A 16,530-nucleotide genomic window follows, 5' to 3' on the forward strand; every position below is an offset into this window, starting at 1 on the left:
CCAATTTTATCACAGTCGCATAAAAGTGACCCGAGTTTCGATGAATTATCATTATCATCAGGTGTAAAGTTTAAAAAAAGAGGTGGTATAAATAATAGCCATTCATTCAAGAAACCTTTAGCGTACATACAGTCAATATTAGGCATCATTTTTAACTATGTGGTATATCAAGGTTCTTGGATGGATATCTATTTTTTCTATCTATCTATTTTTTAATAAAGCGATCCGGGTTTCGATGAATATTCATCATCATGAGGAGTAAATTACTTAAAAAGTAAGTGGTGAAAAAGATTGTTATTCATCCAAGAAACCCTTAGCATGCATTCATTCACCTTCACGCATCATTTTCTCTCATTGACGATTTTCCTGCCGTTTTGCGAGGGAGAAAAAGGACAAATTTAACCGGTGATACCAATTTTAAATTCACAGGCGTGATGAGTTTCGATGTGAGTTCGCGAAATTATTATTACGCTGATCAAGTGTTTAACCAGCGGGAAATGGAAAAATTGTGATATCACTAACATTTTCATCACGCTCAACTCGAGTTACAAGGTGAGTTCACATCATTATCAGGATATTGAAATAGTCAACATGGTATGGAAAATTTAGTGATACCGTTCAGGGTTGAAGAATAATAAGGTAGATAAAGAGGAAGACGAACGGAGGTGGTATATGGAGTAAAATGGCCAAGTATTGGATTTTGAGATTCGCGAGTGGTGATGGAGGTAGTTATCGTTTGGCACTGACAATTGAAGTTCCTCAAGTGGCTCAAATTTTGCCAGGTCATAGGAAATGGGTACCCATGAGGTGAAGTTCTTGTTTCCGCTGCCAAAGCTCAAAACTTTTCGAGATATTAGCGACCGAAGGTACCAGGAAAACGCCTAAATTTATGCAGCATACACCACAACAATACTCCGTCAGTGCTCTTCATCCTAGCAACTGAGTGTAAGGGGGCTATTTTTTTGTGATGTGGGTTGCATACATTTAGGAATTTACAGTTACTTTCCGTCGCTAATATGCCGAAAAGTATTGAACATTGAAAAAAACTGCACCTCATGAGCATCTATTTCCTATCGCCTGGCAAATTCGAACGAGATCTGGCTGTGAAACTTGAGGGGCTTTCTTTGTAAGAAGCATCAGGGGAATTAACTGGGAGGAATCGTGGTAAGGGAACATGATTAAGCAAATGATTATCGTAAATAGGTTATGGGATGGTTTGTGTAAGGATAATATTTTTATCGTATCCATTATGAAGTGTAAACACAGAAATTTTTTGTAGTAGATATAGGCTTGAGAATTTTTTCGGGGACTTTTTGAGAAGTAGCCGATAAAATTATGTATGACATTCATGGCTAAGTTGACTGATGTCTCCTTGGTCTCTAACCTTAGCCATAACTTATATTTTAAAAATATATGATTTGTGACAGCCAAATTTTGTGCCTGTTGTGTTCGAATTCATATAGTACACATTTTTTAAATTTAGTTTTAATATTTTAAGAAATTGCATTGGGAAAACCCATTTCAACTATTCACTTCCTAATCTATTTAAATATGAATAGTAAATATTCTCACAATCCTATGCGTACACACAGATAAATATTATTTACACATCAATGCATCATTCCTGGAACGAAAAAAAAGCATCAATACAATCAACATTTGGGATACGATAACCTAAAATATAAGCACATTTCGTATTCAACACACCAACAATCATGCTTAATCGCTTACACCAATCAACTTCAACGAGCTCATAAAGAAGCATGTAAAACAATGCTTTAAATTGGCTTATTCAAAGCGGGGGGCAGAGGCAAGGATAATTTCCTTCAAAAACACTTGCAGCAAATATGTACAGAATCGGTGTCAAGTGGATACATCATTAATATGTATTCTTGTGCAAACAGTGTTGTTATCATTCTGGTGAGGTCAAGACAAACTTGTGCTTCTTCCAATTGCATTTAACTTTGGAGTCCGAATTCGTCTGTGATTACGTTTCCTAGTAAGTAGGTGATAAATAGGACACGTATTCAGACGTCAGTGATGCAATTTTAGCCTTAATTTTCCTATCATTCATCATTTTATTTTCTGCATTCGTCTATCGGTGAGAGGGATTCCTTTATATTATTTCCTATCTGGCATTCATTGCCCAGATTCTTTTTTTTTCGCTGAAGTTAGAAAAATTATTAAACGCAGTTGATTAAATTCCATTTTGAGATATTGCAAGATGAAAGTGTGAATGAGATAGCATTTTTATTGTAAAACGGCATCACTTTTTTAATCTTAAAGAGTTGCTTCTCTTAAACTCTTTTTCTTGTCTAAGATCACTTTATTTCACGCCTTTAAGTTATGATGTGTCAGTTTGCATGGTTTAACCATTCTTTAGCGATGAAAACACTTCGTGTGAAAGTTTTGACGATGGTAAAAAGATTTCTGGGAGAATATTGAAAGACGAACGTCACATTTAGGTATTTGTGCTGATTTAAAAATTATTTTATTGGCCATACAGTAAAATATATTATTGGTAATTTTAAGTCACCTTTTTATCTGTTAGTTTTGGTAGCGTTTGTTACTTCTTATTTGCCTATTTAAAATCCCTTTTCGGGCTTATGTACCAAAAATCGTCCTGAGTAATCATGGAGTGCTTTGTGAAAAAATCAGTAGACCAAAAATGCTTATTTGAAGATAAAAGATAGTTAAATTATGTGCAACAGAAAAATTCGGTGACGACTGTACAGTGTACATGTAAAACATGGGATATCGGGAAAATTTGCGGAATTAATCTATTCTGTGGAAATTTAATTTGATACTCAATAGTAAAAGGACCCGTGGGTACGTGATGAAAGTTCAGATGTGTTGTTTTACATCTTGTAATAGTTTCAGAGATGCTTCTTGTATCGAAAAAATGAATTGATATTTTTGAGTGGCTTCTGGATGGTTGCCATGTTGACGCAGCTTTAGGCGGCCCTAGACGTTCAATATTATTTTACAATATTTTGGTTTGTGCAATATAATTGATCGCATGTGGCCAATATTGGCAGGTTGTGCAATATATTGCGTGATTTTCAAAATCTTGGGAATATATTGAACAAACGGAATAATATGGTGCCATCTGTTGGAAATATTGCGCAATATCTTGTCAGTTGGTCTCTAGAGGTCGTTTGAATAAGTCCTCTCAACCACGCCTTATTATCATGAGTGAAAAGAAAGCCGGAAAAGATTTCATTATTAAATTTATTGAGGTGGATCGTGATCTTCCGGATCTGTGGGATGTGGAGTGCAAAGATGGTTGAAATTGCGCTGAAGGAAGGGAACAGTACGAATTGCTTGTAGAAAAGTACCACGAAAAATAACCGGTAAGAAGTTGTAAAAAAATAAATTCACGCAACACCAATGGCGTTGCTGGGGGAGGTACAGGGGGCTGGAAACCCCTCCCCCCCCCGAAATATAAAAACTCAATAATTTTTCTTCGTAAAATAAAACAAATTATTGAAAAATCATGAATTTACAAAATATTTCTTTAATAAATGAACTTGATTGTGAAAAGTGCTAACATTAGTTTAAAAACCAATACTTAGTACCTACTCCGTTTTTCAGAAATTTTCCCCCCTGGTTTTGGATCCCCCCGAACGAAATTCCTGGCTACGCCCCTGCGCAACACAATTAACTTTCACTTAACATGTTGAATTCATGGTAGGGACTGTTTGCACAATGTGGTTTTACGTCTGTGCTTGGAATTGCACAATATATTGCACAACCTTCAATATCGCCTCCATGCGCTACAGTATGTTGCAGAAACCAAAATATTGTACAGCAATAATGACCGCACAGGGGCCGCCGTCAAAGTATTGCGCGACCCACATTGCACAATAATATTGAACGTCTATGGTCCGCTCAAGGTACTAGCCGATGTTGATCCATAAAATAAAGGTAAAGCAGAAGCCTTCTTGCGGATGCAACGAGGTGTCCATGCTGCAAATACAACTCAAGAAAACAAGTGTTGAAAATCTCCTGCTTTTGGGGATTGCAAATATATATAGAGAGAAGCTTTAAGCTAGAGCTAGAAAAATCTCAAACTTACGTGGATGTCGAGAGTTAGGACCTGTGAAAACAGAAATTTAGATGGGAACAGCATAAGGGCCGTTGGACAATCACATACAAAACATTGCATCACATCTTTATAAGATTGTCTTGTTATCAATATTGCAGCCAAGTATCCAAATCAATGCTGACAAAGGTATTTTTTCAGTCCCGCCATATTGTAGGGAATACAATTTGTCACTTGAAGCTCTTTTGGGAGTATGATGTTACCACTAGAATTACAAAAAAATGAAACTTAATGTCAAAACAGTTAGATCGCGTTGTGAAGCACATCAACTTAAATTTGCTTTTTCTTATATTTTGACCATTATGGTTTAGATTAGATTTTATAAGAATTGGGCAAACGTTTTCCTTCCTTTATATAACCAGCTGAGGTAAGAGTCGGCTACGATGTTCAAATATCTCTCCATAATTATTAAAGGTGGAGAGTCATTCAGAAGGTATGGAAAATTGTTTTTAATTTTTCGCTTGGAAACAGCAGCTACCAGAGAGAAATTGCTGGTACAAAGGCAAGGGTCGTTTACTCGATTCTCAGAGAGCTGTAGGTAACTTTTATAATATATCTTATTCTTTAATAATGCGGCCGATAACGTATTTTTCAATCACACTATAATAAATTTAATTTCATATTTTTTCCAATAATTTATTTCCAGGCTAGCTTGTATGGAATCCGTTTAATTATGAACGAACTGAATCGATGTGAATAATGATATACCTTATCAGCCACATTTGGTTTTATTTGCGACAGTGTACAGTTAACTTTAGTCTTATATTATTTTTTCGCTGCCAACATAAGTTGACATGAGTAAATTATAAGCAGTATTCAAGCTTCAATTGTGTTATCATTAATTTGAGACTAGTCTTTCGGGATTATAAGGATGTAATGTTCTTGGGCCTAAAGATTCTCATAACCTTTAGTATATCAAACTGTCACCCGTGTTTTTTTTCACCAAAATGCAAAGAAGTGGGTGGAGATGGTTTAATCCCATGTTTACAAAGAAAGGTTGCATGAATGCTGTAGATTTTGCAAATATAACGGTAATTTTTGGTATTTGGAGAAGGATTTTTAAAATCTATCATGAGTGTATCCCCATATTTGTTGCCAATAGGCGATGAAAGTGGAGTTGGTTAAATCTAAATTTGATAACATTCTTCCTTGTTTTCTTGACACTGATTATGTGAAAACTACGTTTATTAGAAAAATATACTGTTTTCCCTCCACGTTAATAACCTTTATTCTCAATAGGTAGTTTTAATGGATAGATCTGTTTCATGTCAGTTTAGCTTGATTTAAATATCGTTTATGACTTTTTAAAAGTTGGATTGTAGGTTGACTTTTTGTTATTTTTTATACTTCATTGGCGGGCCACCCAGTTTTAAATATGCCTAGAAGTTTTCAATAATGATTCATTCTTTACGACCCTCATCTGATATTAAGTTTAACAGCATCCACCCGTCAGAAGCAAAAGGAGATTATCTGGTGAATGCTTCTAATTTCTCTGAGTGCTGAAGAAAAACTCAGTTTGTATCACATTTAGCTTTGTTCATCGGTGGTATGGAATATCAGTCAGAAAATAGGCTCTATTATTTTTTTGTCTGGAAACTCTGTTTGTATACGTATTTTTTACGGTGGCGATGAAATGACAATAGCTGCAAAATCTTTTGTTTTATCATCTCGTGTTTTTTTGTAATTTGAGAGGATTGGGATCGCAAGAGTATCGAAATATACGCGCAGGAAATTGTTTTTTAATGTGCGAAATAATGCATGTATCCATTGAGTTCCTTTTTCTCGAAAGTGTTTTTTTTTGTTTTGTAGCCGTCCATAAATATCGTAGCAGTTTTTTACTGTATCCATTTCCACGTCCCTCCGCCCAATATAACCCCTTTAAATTTAACCGCACTGCACCATCACCATGTTTTGGCTAGCAAAGAGCCGCTGAGGACTTCTGTTTCTTTGTGAAACGGAGCCTCTTTATTGATTTTTCGTGCTATTATGATACGCATGGTTTTTGGAATATTTAGAAAATTGCCATCCATGTTCACTCTTAATTCTTAAGTCCCGCGTTTTGAAAACTTTTTTCGGCTGTGATTGTAAAAATCTGAAAACCACTCGCAGAAAGTATTTTGTAGTAGTTATAAGGCCTTTGTTGTACTGCTAATTGCTGCAAGTACATGTATGATACATGGTAAGTTTTCAAAACTTTTTCCTCACTTTTGAAGCTGCAAATTGAGTAAAGGTTTGTACTCGCGAGTGGGACTTAAATGCGATCATCCACTATTTAATTTAATCTGGAAGTCATTAGTAAATAGATAGTTCGTGTTAATTTTACAAATGGACCTCCCAGTCATTCTCTGATCCTTCAAAGATTATCGCGGTATGGTGGTTCAAATTTTTTGTTCTATGTACTTGCGAACTTTTGGCCTGGATATTATCCTTTTCTCGGGAGATATTTTTTAAAAATCGTTTCCGTTGAAATGGGCAGAATTTATAGTAAATACGTCAGTATTAAATTTATGTCGCTGGAAATTATTATAATTTTAAATGAAATTAGAATTTGGATTGTTTAACTTATATAGGCTCCATAAAAGCAATATTATGTGAGTGTAAGTATGGGTACTTTTGTTTTTATTTTGCATTCATGATGTGTATTTTTAAACCTAAGCTCTTAAATTTAGGTCTAAAGTCGAAGATTTATTTAGAATTTCGAGGAGTCACCTCAAGGTGACATTGGCTACTATAAGTGCTGTGAAATTTTTGTCACCATTAGTGTAATGAAAGACATGATAACTTTTTCTTGTCTGAACACAAGGTCTACACTATAGGAGTAGTAGCAGCTATTTGCTCTCCATGGTCTCAAATAATATAATTATTCGGTGCGAAGGCTTCCGCGGTGCGCTGGTAATGTAGGCTGCATTTTCATGAAACTGTTGTCACCAACGCAACCACGACGCGGTGAAACCCGAAAATGCTGCCTACAATATAATTATTCGCATAAATGTGCACACTGAGCTTGAAGCAAATGCATAGGAGGACGAAAGCTAGCTTGATAGTGGATGTGGAGGTTTTTCGAATTTCGCGAGGAAAAGAAATCGATTCTACCCGGCTTTCCGGCTCACTTTGGCTACCGTGACTCAATCTAAAATTAATTGAATTTTGAATACAATCAAAAATTAATGCATAGTCATATTTACGGGCGTGGAAAGAGAAAAAAAAGAGTTTTAAAGGGACTCTAATATTTGAAAAACCGATATGCTGCTCTTATTCGTTTGGAAATGGTCCAGGCGGTTGTGTTGTTGAATAGGAGATATTTCAGTGGTCCTTAGTAACATCCGCAATGTTGCGATGGAGGGGAAACAGCTATGGTCTAGTAATCACTTTTCACTTGGGTGGACAGTTTTTATGGATATATGATAATGATAGCACAGCGTTTATCGTGCGAAATCTATCGTGAATCTTCTTAAGGGTTTATTTCAGTTATTGGACTAGTCTTGTTGACATCTTTAGAATCGGTAATTTTTCCAACATAAAAAAACTTTGAGGACGCGATCGGATGTATAAAAATGTTGAGTCAACTGTTAAACTTAATGTCGTCGCTTTGTGATTATCTGCTCAACTATGTTAACATCCTCTAATGACTTCCTTTAGCTCCAAACCTGTTCAATTGTCTGCGTTAAGTTTGGGGTGTAATCATGATAATATTGATATAAGCGCAGTCTGAGGCTAGTTTTACTCTTCGGTATTTTATCTCCTAGTTTCTCGATTTCTATTTATTTTGATTCTTGGAATATATTTTTGAATAATTTATTCCCAACTTGAATGCTGTCAGTATCATGCATTGTGTATGTAAAAATTGAGACATATCAAGACTTCATCAGTTGTAACCTTCTTCTGCACAAAACAGCATTACTCTAAGTTGATATCTTAGTGCCATTGATACTGACACATCTTCAAGACATCTACGTTCTGAAGATGTTCCGCTGTTTATGGAACAGGGGCCAGGATGAAGTTGTTTTTTGAATCCTGATATATATAAATTTTTGTATCCTGCTTAAGGTGTGAAAGTAATGAAAATTAACCACATAATCTTCCGACTTCACGAAAATACAGTAACTATATGGTCATATTATTACGTAGAACATATTGTTACCGCGGTAAATGCAGCGATAAACCTATACGGAATCCCCTAAAATTCCACTTGAGATAAACACACCTTGTTGGAGCATCTGGTGCGAATGTCATCAATCGTGTTTATTATAGTGAAAGTGATGTTTCCGCTGTAGAATTGACCTAATAAATACATTATATTCTACATTTAAGCAACCCACCGTCTCCATGAGCAATATTGCCATCCAAAGCATTATAATAATTAAAAGCTTATAGTGTTGCGGGCCGAGTTAGTTTTTGTCTGGGACAGCAGTTAGGCAGCATGTGTCTTTTACCACATTGTAAAATCACTATTAAAACTAGTTTATATCATAAGATGGCATTGTGTTGAAAGTGAATAATCAGTTTAAATGTAACTTTCTTCAACTTTGCAATTGACTTGGTTATTTTTTAATTACGATATAAGTAAAGGTAGCTCAAGATATCTTTTGCACCCCGTTGAGTTTTTTTTGTATCCGCCACTGATCCCAATTGATTGTCGTTGAAGTCTTCCGACTAACCATTTTGTTAGAGTTCATTTCTAATTTCAATTGGCATTCGCTCAGTGATTTCCTAGGAAAATATCTGCTGATGTGGCTTGTTTCTCGGCATTTCTTCCGCATCAACCCATATTTCACGCGACGGTCTCGCTTGTGTCTTGTGGTAAAAACTTTTTTCATACTTTAAGACGCGAAGGGGTTCAAATACCTCCGAGAAATTCTTTTGGGGTATATTCCATTTTTGCGTCTTATTCTATTCGAATGCATTTCCGTATAAGTAATTCATTGTCAGAGGTTACCGGTAGTCCAGTGGTCAAGGTGACGGATTGATCTCTGGACTACCTACTCTTAATAGTAGAGCACTTACACGGGAACGAATTCGGCCTGTAAATGTTGAACTGCTGTTTTTTGTTGCTATTGGTTATATTACCCCATATGAGGGATGATTCGAGGGCAGCTCCCGATGGCCTACAAGACTACAAAGTTTGATCGAGTTCTGAGACTCGGTTTTCGGATACTCCCCTTGTTAGTCCTAATGAAGATGAGGGAGTTTCTCATCGAAACGTTGGCCTTAAACAGCCTTACCCGATGCCAAATCCGATAAGATGTCATCACAAAGCCAGCATTACATTTGCACTTGAAATCAAGTTGACTGGTGAAGTTGATGGTGGGTGAATTAACTTTGTGGAAGTTATGCATGATAGAATAAAGTAAAAGTACTTTGTAATTTCTACACAAAAACATTTTTAAAAGATTTTGTAACCGGTTTCGACATGTTCTACATAATTTTCAAGCTAGACTGATTTACCGAAGGCAGTCTAGCTTGAAAATGACGCTGAACACGTCGAAATCGGTTGCAAAATATTAAAATTGTGTGGAAAGTAGAAAGTGCTTGTACTTTACTCTAAGTTGACTAGGTTTTCACGCTTCTGGAAACGTCCCAATTCTCCTGAAACCAAGCGACTCTGTCATATGAAGCTTGAATCAAGGCGGAGGAAATCCCGAGAAACGAGACGAACCTCTCCGAACCGATCTGCGGAAATCCTTCGTACTCTTATTTCGGTGTTTTGCTCAAGCAATTGACTACAAATGCCCCGGACACTGACCACGGTATTAGTCCTGCCTGAAATCGTACTACTAACAGAAATTCGGCCCTGAAGGGCTTTATTTTCACGTTTTTCATAAGGATATTGTTTTTTTTTGGCCCCGAAATGCTCAAATTTAGGTCCCCAATACTTATGGCACAGGTTCCCGTTATTTTAAAGCACTTAACCAAATTTTAACACGTGAATATGAATCATTGGATAGCATGTCTTCATGTTCATTTTTTCATCTAGGCCTAGTGAATAAAAATTAACATTAAAAATGAAGTACCAGAAAAGATAGAAATTCTGTAAAATGAGGTCCGACCTAGTGTGGAGGGCCCACACCTCGGTGTGCATGGATACGCACCTTTGAGTCGATGCCCCTCCTCCTGCGGTGGCCCTGGTGCCTGGTCGCGCTGCTCCCGCTAGTCCCGCTCTGTCTCCTGGGAGGCCCACCCGCCTCCGGCCCTCCGCCACCGTCTTCCCGCGATCCGCCGGCGCTGGACGCCCGCAGGGGCATACTAAAACGCGGGTCGCCAGGGGAACCGCGTCCTCCCTGGTCGCCTCCTTCTTCCGCGTCGTCGCTGCTGCTCCCGCCGGCACCCGGCTGCGGCTGCTGCCCTGCCAACGGGGTCGCGCGCGGCGGCTCCGTCTTACCGCCTCTTGACGCTCCGGACGCTGCCGCTCCGCCGCCGTTGCCGCACCCGGTCGAGTCCAACCCGCCGCACTGCAAGACGATGATGATCTCCGATGCGTGATCGCCTACCTCCCGGGTGTACCTGCGACCGACGAGTTCTCCTTCCCCGTACAGCGTGATCGGCGGCGTTCCCTAGCGGTTGTTCAACAGCCTAGTAGGCTCTTTGATTAAGCTGTTCTTTTCCTTGCGGGTGATTCCTTCTTCTTTTCCTATCGCTGCAAACTTTTCGCAAATGATTCCTCCTTAATCTCACTCGACAAACTTCCTTATTTTTCCGTTGCCTCTGCGATGTTCACACGTGAAAGCTCAATACCGTTTTGTGGCGTACGATGGATGTAGTGCACAACTCTGGTTGTTGTTTATTTCCTTTGTGATTTTCTCGGAACTATGTTGGTGTTATTTTTCCTTATTGAAGAGTCGGAAAATATCGGCCGTTTTTGAGAGCCGCCGATATCCGCCCTTTCTGGAAGATGTTTTGTGTGAAGTTTTAGATTAGCGGGAAGATTTGTTTGAAGGTAGAGGTACCTTGGTATATGTTTATAGAGAGTGAACACTGTTTCAGTGTTAAAAGGCGATGCAGAATGCTGTTTCGGAAATGGAAGAAGTCTGTTATTTTGCACGAGACAATTAGGGACGTATTTGGGAGTATTTGTGGAAATTGCGGGTAGTATTTTGTGGAAATCTCAATTTGATGTCAGTATCTGTATTTATAAAGTAAGGTGAGGAGAGGATTGTTCTTATTACTCAAGTTTTTTATCAGATGAGTGTTCTTTGGTCGAGCTATCTTTAATTCCTTGTCTCTAATGAATAGATTGCGCCGGAGTGTTTAGCCAAACTCGAGAAGTTATACTTTGTGTTGTTCAGTTGTTTTTTTTTATTGAATAGCGGGCGCTTTAAAGTAGCTGGAGAAGAACGTTGATTAATTCGGCGAAATTTCTGTAATATCAAGACAGATGTCTATTTTTGAATGCGTTTCTCACTTAATTATTAGAAGGAAATAAATTAATTGATTAGATAGATAACCAGAGCTTTGTGATCCCTCTCAAAAGAATCCTCTCATTTAGTCACCATATATAATGATAAGTTGGGATAAATTCCAGAGATGTGCTACTTTTCAATGTTTGCCGCAAAGAAACACAACCGACTAGTCTTGGCGAAAAGTATATAAGGAGAGAAATAGGAATATATTTCAAAATCTCCTCCGTGAAACTTGGGTATTGAGCGTTAAGTGGAATTTCGAAATTTAGACTAGATAGATGTATTTTATGCAGTGTTCAATTTTTAGTGGTAATTGATGGTGAATTTTATAATTGCGTGAAAGAAATCAATGAGATAAAGTTCAGATTTATGTTGAGATGATCATAAAAATTAAATGTTATAAGCATTAAATAAACTGTTGGGGGGTCAGTTTTAGGTTCCGGGAAGAAGGGCTCTATTGCAAAGAAAAAATCGACTGTCAAAGCACAGACGAGTGAGATTTTATTAACTTTTATCCTGTAATTATTGATGTTGATAGGGATAACAGGATTGATGTGAACTTGTTTCCCTAGATAATAATAGGGTTTTCCTCAAATGGAAAGCAAAATCTTGCCTAATTATTGAAGATTAATTTATTAAACGCCTCTTTGCTAATTTGATTTTTGTATACACTTACTGAAGTGTAGTGTGCTTAGATATTTATTGATTTATGTTTTTACCGCCGGAATTACTTTTTCATTGACCACTGTTGAAGGAATGCTGTTACTTTGTACAAATTTTCTTCCTGACTCTTAAAAGATTATTGTCTAACTGCCCAGAATAGTGTTATCCGGTTCAAATATTTGTATTTTAACTGTATTTAAGGTTCAAAAAAAGCAATTGAGTTCACGACATACGATTGAAATGCTGTTGCTTTTCGAGATGAACAGAAAGGGAACGAGGCAAGAGGTATTCGGTATGAGTAGGCAGTGATTTATCGGGTCAGAAAGAATATTAACAACGCAAATACTTCCTAGGACTGGACGTGAAGTATGCTTTGGAAAAAATAGCTACAGGAATAAAGATCTGAAAATTTCGACGATCTACTTAAGGTTCGAGGATGTAAAGGAGTGCAGAAGTTTGGGATTTATTTAATAGCAATGTTAAATATGACTTTTGCTTGTAGCCAATTTTATTGCCGACGGATGTGGCTGTGTTCTATTGTCCGTTGGTTTGAAGAAAATGCCATAAGTATTTAGTATAGCGTACAAGAAGGGTTGAAAATTCGTGATGAATTTGACGAATTGGTGAAAAAAAATTGATAAAAGATAGAATCAGATATTAAAACTAATTTTAAAGCTATTATACGAAAGAAACTTTTTTTTCAAGATTAGGGCGACCCACTCAAGAATGAGTCGTTGTAGTGAAGATGTTTAACCAATGACTTTGATGTATATATTAGTAACGTAATGGTAATAGTGTGATCCTAACTTATTCCCGTGTGAAGTAATTGTTATCTTTTACTTCATAAACTTTACACTGGAAGTTTTTGTGAATAATTTCAAAGAAAGTAAATATTCTGATTATTTTTTATTTGAAACGTGTATTCTTGTCGAATGTATATGTAAGTGGGTACACTGTTTTTTCGAGAAGCCTTTTTCAGTTCAATCTCTCGAAGACAGTGCGCAGAAGGGGAGCACGATGTGAATTCTAAATATCTCTCTCTCAGTCACCCATTCCTTATGAAAGCCCTCCTTTCGGAGAGCATTTGAGAAACTTAGCCGTCAACAAACTTCACGCGTGCATAAAATTTCTACTGTGCCCGTAATTACTAATGTTTAGTGCGGGGATAACGCAGTTATTTCCTGTATGCCTCCAGTGAAGTTCGTGACTGTCATACAGTTGACTTATTAATGGAAAAGACAGGCCTCACATCAACTTTTCCCTCGCGTACTTCTTATCAGGCTTTGTCGATGCTTCTTTGTCGTCATCACGTTCTCCAGTTGATTCCATACCGAAATTAACACCATTTAACGAAGAACGAAACGTTTTCTTGAACGCTCTAAGTCTTTTTATAATTGTAAACTGTGAAAATTCACTGAATCCTGTTGTTATTTCTCTGTCAATTTTTCCCCCGCGAGTATTCAGGGAGACTTACCCTAAATTGCCATATTAAATCGCTTTTAAATGCGCAGATATTGGTAAGTAAGCAACCAATGCCTTCGTAATCACTCGAGTATGGATGAATATTTTTGTAGCTTGCGATGCACTGACTTCTGTGATGATGCAAAAAATTGGAATTGCATAGCACCCGCGTCGAATCTCCTCTGAGTTAACCTATAGTTCTGAAGAGAAGGTACAGATAGAAGTAGATCGATTTTGTCACGCTAAGATTGTCGGCATGAAGCAGTTATGATGAAACTGCTCCGTGGTAGAGATATCTGTTTTCAAGCGATGTTCCCTCTCAATTACTCTTGATGTTAAGTTTTCATAGGAGATTATTAGAGTATAGTTTATGGCTTTTACTGATTATAATTATTGTAAAGGTCTTGAGTTAGGTAGTTTTCAAGTCTGTTTTCCTGATACTTATTTCTATTTCTCCTTAAAGTGGACGTCCGGAAGCTTTCGTCGCGATTGAATCCTGCCAGCAATTTTTTTACGACCACTTTTATTTCGACGTTCTGTGCCAGGAAGACACTCGTGCTTTTGATATCACGTGTTTACTTGACTTCTCTGATGCACAGATGGTGATGAGTAAGATCTCCGGTAGAGCTGATACGAACCGTCATTCATAGCCGCTTGGTCACTGGGTCCAGCTTTGCTCCTGGAATACAAAGAAATGGCTGGATTAGTTAAGGATAAATGAATGGTTAATATGAGTAATAATTTTATGCACAATTATATCCCTTGAGATTTTATATTCCTGTTCTCATTCAAAGTAGGTATTACCCGGAAAACTTGGAGAACTATGGGATAATCTAACGTGGTGTTACCATTTTATGGGAGAAATTGTATGCATAGTAATTGGGATTGAAATTTTTTTTCCGGAAATAAGGATCTAAGAATAGATTAATCTAATAGCTTGTGACGAAACGTTGTCCGGTTTTATACCTTTATGGAGACCATATATGACGTGAAATAAATTAGCTGATCACTCGGTATTTGAATTAATAATTCATAGATGAGTACAATTGAAGTCACTTCATTATGATGGACAAAAAGATCGAATTACTCAGAAAAAGCACGAAGAATCACCGAATTAAGGGATTGGAGAGAAAAAGAAAAAAAATTGATTTCTGCGTCTAAAAATAAATACCACCTTAAATTCTCACTCCTTTACAGAGGAATGAATTTTGACCAATTTAATCCATAGAGTACCTCCTTCATCCATGTCTACCGACGTTTTATCCGTCGTTATATGCGATCGGATTGATTTTTGACGAATTAATGGAAGAGTATTTAGAATTTTACTGTTAATTTAGGGCTATATTTTTAACTCCAGTTCTCAGATTGGGTTCTGAAAAAAGATCTGAACTTGGTTCTGTTTTCTGAAGGAAACTTCCTCAGTTTCTAAGCTATTTTCGCTGAGATGAATCTTGCTTACTGCACGTCGAGGAGTGCTGGAAGCTAAGTTGTTCCTATCTTTGCTGAAACATGTTCTTGCCTTCACATGCCTGTGGGAATTGAGTTTGTGAGTGAGGAATAATGTTGGTCCGCAAGTTGTGCAGGCAAAGTTTATGTAAATTAGACAGTCATTTAATATTCTATGGGCATATAATTATCCTTTTTCGTGATTTTGCGCGAGAAGGAGGTTAATTTAAGAGCCCTCCGAAAGACTTGGAATTAATCGTTCCATGACGGAGTCTAGACAATGAATTTTGTCGGAGGAACTGTGTTTTAAGGTTTTGGGTGAAGGCAATGTGAAAGAAATTTTGAGCGAGGGACTAGGTTTTTTTTATTATTTGAAGAAGGATGTTTTCTTTCGAAAAACGTTTCAGTAAAACTCATCTAAGAGTATTTTACTTATACATACATATATACTAGTAAACCCACGTCCGACTACTGACCGTCTAATTCAATCACACACTCATACAAATATTTGGGGCGAACGAGACGAGATGCAACAAAAAGTCATTGAAACCGTCTATAAATCGTCTGAAGCCTCAGGAAAACACTAAAGTTTCTATCAAATACTGTGTTGCCAACTACCTGTATGCATCTACTTTTTGGGAACATTTGTGGGGCAGAAAATCGGCGGTGCTGAAGAATTTGAACATCGCGGAGAAGCTTAGTATTGGCGTCAAAGTCATTGTTGCAGCCATTAGTCAACACCTTGTAAGAGTGACAAAGCCTGGAAGCCAAGAACTATTTGGTATTCCTAGATTCAATTTAATTAGGTTATATGTCCCCGTAAAAAAACAATTCTTAAAGAAAAAAACGGCAGACTAAAATTCTAAGAACCAGCAGAGCGAACAGAAATGGCCGCAGGCCTTTTTCGGGGGAAATTCTTGCGTGGCAGAGCCCTCATCGAAGAGAGTTCAAAGGATATGTGATGACACTATTTCTTGATAGATTTTCCTTGTTCTCTAGTGAATATGCCTTGGCGTGCATGTGTATGCTTCACAACGGTTGTGGGTTTGGTATCGTCCGATCCACTTGCTCTCCTGCGCCCAAATATGTGACTACTATAGTCTGTAGACTTTATGTGTGCGGGTGAGATTTCGTGAAAACCCGGAAACTCTCGGATAGCTTCGCTGATAGGGGAGGGGTAGTACCCAGAGAGAGAAGGAAGAGCGAACATAACGTTGCCAAACGTACATAGCCGCCCTACTTTGTCAGTGAAAACGTGTGAGTCATGGGGTGGCCACAGTTATTTTGGCCCCGGCGCCGAGACAATATACCTACTCATTTGGAAGGCAATGGTGATAATCGTTTCACAGAAGCCCATGACATTGTCAGCTACCGCGCTGAATGAAGCACCGTTGGTGGAAGGCATATTTAGTCACATACAAGGATAACGCGTGAGGTTTGGCAACACTGCTCCACGAG

General features: G+C 37.7%; 1 long non-coding RNA gene across 2 annotated transcripts in view; it reads right to left on the reverse strand.

Moving 5' to 3' along the window:
* Nucleotides 1-16,530, reverse strand: part of LOC124160890 — a 98,620-nt gene that overhangs the window by 155 nt on the left and 81,935 nt on the right. The window contains exons 2-3 of one of the 2 annotated variants that reach the window (XR_006865261.1): nucleotides 10,195-14,305; nucleotides 4,079-4,310 (exon numbers count right to left, since the gene is read on the reverse strand). This is a non-coding gene — a long non-coding RNA (uncharacterized LOC124160890). The remainder of the gene's footprint in view (nucleotides 1-4,078; nucleotides 4,311-10,194; nucleotides 14,306-16,530) is intronic. The other variant, XR_006865260.1, reaches the window with a different exon arrangement.

The sequence above is a fragment of the Ischnura elegans genome, chromosome 6 (genome assembly GCF_921293095.1).
Source record: "Ischnura elegans chromosome 6, ioIscEleg1.1, whole genome shotgun sequence".
In the NCBI taxonomy this organism is placed as follows: Eukaryota; Metazoa; Arthropoda; class Insecta; order Odonata; family Coenagrionidae; genus Ischnura; species Ischnura elegans.